Source organism: Lingula anatina, chromosome 8, assembly GCF_051362555.1.
Source record: "Lingula anatina isolate TDL-2025a chromosome 8, LinAna3.0, whole genome shotgun sequence".
NCBI classification, from domain to species: domain Eukaryota; kingdom Metazoa; phylum Brachiopoda; class Lingulata; order Lingulida; family Lingulidae; genus Lingula; species Lingula anatina.
The window spans coordinates 5,775,393-5,780,027 of record NC_141774.1 but is presented as its reverse complement, the minus strand read 5'-3'; the positions used below and the strand labels follow the sequence as shown (position 1 = coordinate 5,780,027).

General features: G+C 37.5%; 1 long non-coding RNA gene across 1 annotated transcript; it reads right to left on the bottom strand.

Annotated features, from left to right (window-relative positions):
• Positions 1–418: 418 nt before the first annotated feature.
• LOC106173770 (uncharacterized) lies at positions 419–1,361 on the bottom strand. Its single transcript, XR_001239540.2, has 3 exons — positions 1,204–1,361; positions 771–923; positions 419–558 (listed from the first exon to the last, which is right to left on the bottom strand). It is a non-coding gene; the product is annotated as an uncharacterized LOC106173770 (long non-coding RNA).
• Positions 1,362–4,635: the final 3,274 nt, after the last annotated feature.

Below are 4,635 nucleotides of genomic sequence, written 5' to 3'. Positions count from 1 at the left end.
ATGTGCAGCACTTAGGTATTTCGTCGCTACCCGAATGTCACCGTGAATAGCCTAAGTTTACTTTAAATTCCGGCCGACATACAGAATTTTACCGGTCTTCGACCACCAGTGCTGCACTCCTAGGTCCGACAACGAGTTAGCCCCGAATACCACCTCCGACCAAAAAAAGGGGTGGTTTGAAGGGTTTCTAGACACACTCGCAGGGATTGGAACAAACTACTGTTTTGCCTTAAATATATATTTTTACTTCAAGCCGCTGATTATGTAACGTAACTCGCGGTATTATGAACAGAATTAGATAAACAACATGAATGAAAATTTGCAAGAAGGATGAAAAATAAACACCAAATCCAACGTGATGAATTCTTGAATAATAAATAAGACCTCATTTCTATGTTTAAGATTTCAAACTTTAGCAGTATCAACAAAAATAACTGGCTTTTTTCTATTTTTCGGCTGCAATTTATTTTCATCATTAATTTTTCACACTTAATTCGAAATGAAGACAAAATACGAAAGCTTTATGTGGTCACTCTCTTATTGCAGCCACACTAGTGCCTAAAGTAAAAAAAGTACATATAAGCTTGTTAGGAATTATCAAGTAAACCGTATGATATATATTAGTTTGCAGGTAAGCAATGCGAGTTTAACCTTTACAACGTTAAACAATGCAGCAAATAAATAAATTGATAAATAAATAAATTTATGCTTATCAAATTGGATTTTCTCCGAACTTAAAAAAGTAAGAGATTAACAATTTTTAAACTTACTGAAGTTTCACTCATTGAAACAGACGCACACTTCTTGGTCGGAGGAACATTGCCCACCCCTTCCGAGCAGATCATAGCACGCCGTCCAGCATTTTTTGAAGTGGCATTTTCCGCCTTTCTTCCCAAGATATACCGTCTGCCCCTTCTGTATAGCTACAATAGACATAAACGGTTCAAAATACATGAAAACTAATGAATTATGTTAAAAAATTATTGCGGAACCTAATCAACTGTTTTTTATAACTACCTTATATCATTATTAATATATAGCAAATATAAAACAAACAAATAGCAATAACAAATAAATGAGACAGGTGACCAATGGAAACTCCAAGAAATCCGTTAAATATTTTTCAAAAATGGAGATATGACATTCGCACCAAGAATATTGGTTCGCGTGCACCTGTAGCTTCTGTAGAGAAAAATTACTAACCTTTTCTTTTGGTTATATGGTCAGAATGAGTAATGACAGTGTATGAATGGGAAATGCTTAGAGCTGCCCCTAATCCAGCCGTTGTGCTACTCTCGACTTCAAGCAGCAAAATCGACAAAATTATCACGAACAGCGCAACACTGGTAAGAAACTTCATCTTCACGGCAAGAAGAATGGCTATGCAGACGACAGACATGGTATATGTAGATACTTTAGGTCACGTGGACAGTCTGACAAACCAATCAAACCCAGCTGCTTAGCGTCAATCATTCTACAGGGTGTTCACTAGCTGCCAATGCTGCATAACCCGTGTACCGATGTTTTTTCACATGTAAAAAGTTTTAGAAATTAACAGCATAGCTATAAATCACCGGTGCCAATACTGAATTTACAACAATTTTCTTTGAAAACAAAGTGGTTGAGGAGGGTTGAGGCGGGTTGGAGGCATCCATTCTCCGCCTTTCCCCCATAAGAACAGTATCAGGCCTACCCAACTACCAGACTCGGCACCTAAGGATCCTGAATTAACCGGTATATCGCACCACACTACCCGTTTTCAAGGTGTGTGTCAGATTGCATTTCGTAGTATCATACCCCAGAACAAATTTTGTAGGACGACTGCGGGCTCATCCACGCTCTGCTGTCACCTTGATTGGATAGTAAACTGTACTCTTACTTTAGAGTACTCTATTTTATTGTCTCTATGGGGGTATATGGGCACTTTACGACATTCGGTTTGAATGTTTAACATCTTTTGATAGGGCTTTTTTGCATTGTATTAGATTAATGTGGCAGTATAAGGTTGTTCTAGGTGGTTTTCAAATTTATGCACCCGGTTTTAAAATCATATAGGGATTTTACGACAATCGTTTACAACATATTGAGAAAATGCAATCTACGGAGCCAACCTGTGCCGATAGACGTATCTTGTTGGCACTCTTCCGATTTTCTTACATATATACACTCGCTGTGCACAAGCCACGGTGCATATTGAAAACCCCACTGATACAACCCGAACGTAAAATAAGCATTTAATTGCCATAATTTACACAAAACAGATGCATTTATAATTTGACGTGAGAATTGAGCAAACGCAGAAATGAGAGACTGGTCTTATCTGGTCTGCTCCAGCATACCTAGCGCAAACCACATGTTAATGAAGACGGTCCCATTGTGGGGGAGGGGGTCACAGGAATGGAGTTCTTCACGGATTACGCTAAATAATATCAACGTTTCATGCATCTGGGGAAATAGTGACTCACAGGTAACGTAAATATTCAGTGGAACTCTCTGTGTAGCTCCGCTTTTCACTGCCACATAAGTTACTGGGTTTTTTTTTTCTAATAAGGTAGACGTCATTTTTATTGTTGACAGAACAGTTATCCATGACGGTGAATATAGCTACACGCGTTCGTCAGATTTTGACAGCGCGTGGTATTTGGCGCCAACAAGTCTAGGCGGTCGATCTCACTGATCTTTCAGTCGACTGTAGTAAATGTAGGATCTCGCGGCATTGACTTCAAGAACGTTTCCCCTGCATATATATTTCAATCAAACTTGAAAACAAATTGCTTATTCTTCCCAACATTTTTATACGCTATTTTAATACGCTATGTATGGTCTATATGAAGATGTTTACTACATATCCTACCCACTGTCGACATTTGGTTTCATCCAGAACAGACATCCCCCCCCCCCTCCCCAAGTTACGGGCATGACGAATCAGCCAGCGAGGGCAAGTCTGCTAAATTAGCACAAATTGTATGTCTATAAGCACTATTATTGTTATAGGGGACAAAGGAAATGACAGGTACGTCTTGCTTCCAGATTAGATCTTCAATAAATTGTTTCTTCCTCATTGACAAAAGCTATTGAAAGTACAACAATTGACAAAGGGCCGAGACATGCAGCATCTATTTCACTGGCTTGAAAATTTACCGAGTCTTGCCGACGATGTGGTCGAACAATCGGAACAAGAAAAAAATTCTGTCGCATGATTTTGACGTATGGACTAAATGTTTGAGCCCAGAAAAATTAATTTTATAAAATAATTTTTATGGTCGGATTGACTGGGCCCGTCGAAATGCTTGGCACATTACCGTATCCAATCAAGGTGACAACCGAGCGTGGGTTCATCCTGTCGGTGTTATGGCTGATGCTTTCTTATATATATATTTTATATTCTATTCTATATATATATATATATATATATATATATATATATATATATATATATATATATATATATATATATATATATTAAAAGTAAAAGCGTTTTTCCTGTTCGAGTATATATTATATATAATAAAAAGAAAAAAGAACAGCAACTATTTTGCCCCGACCGGTTACATTCTTTCTTCAGGTGGTTTTGTTTATTTGTTACTAGGTGATGTCAAAAAGGCTTGGGGCGGATTGAAGCCGTCTTCTGGGTCTTCCGGAAGACGGTCAGATTTTCAATTTGCATTCACGGGTATCTAAATTTTCCAGTCGGAAGACGGTCAAATATAGGGGATATATCAACAAAGATAATTTGGAAGTCTGTCAGAAAATATCTCTGGATCCGCCCCATCACGAACTTGTTATAGAGTCATATACCGGTGAAGCAAAACACATAACTAAACGTGTAACGCTGCCAAACACGTCTAGCATTTTCTTCTGTGAGAAGCTTTTACACATATTTCTAAATGTGTTAAGGTGCTAAACGTGTGTTGCATGTGTCTAAATGCTGAACACTGTTTTTAGAATGTGCTTAACAGCATAATCACCGCCAGTTTTTAATTATACGCTGCTGGTAACATACAGTATATATTTAGAAAACGTGACCAGCTACGTGTTCAAGCCCATGGAAGTCCAAAGTCACCCCTTGAAAATGCCAACATCTGAAATTTTAATATTTCACAAAATAAAGCATTTCTTAAAGAAAAATAATCATATCAGGCTTGTTTTCGAAATCGACCGATATTTTACTTCTGTTGATCACTCCTGTAAGTTTGGAGACAGTAAATCAACCGTCACTCAACTTTGTGCAATCTGTATTGCATTACTGCTGAAAAAAAGCAAAAAAAAAAGCACAAATTTGGGAAAAATGGTCCAACCAAGCTGATTTTCATAACGTAAGGGATAATTATTTCCAACGGGTTTTCTTGTTTCTGAGATTTCTATTCAGAATTATTTTCGACAGATTTCCAAAAATGATAGATGTTATCGAAACACTTTAAGCCAAATAAGAATGAGCAATAATAGCAAATCTTAATTCAACGCAACATGGATCATGTAACTTTATGCCCTATGTATAATGTAAGCAAAGATAAGCCAACTCAAATTTTCGACTTGTTCGAGTTTTCAGGCGCCTTCGTGAGGCGACGAAATTCAATCTTTCGTGGTTGATAAAAACTTACTGATGAAAGCTCAGAAATGGAGTTACCTGAAATT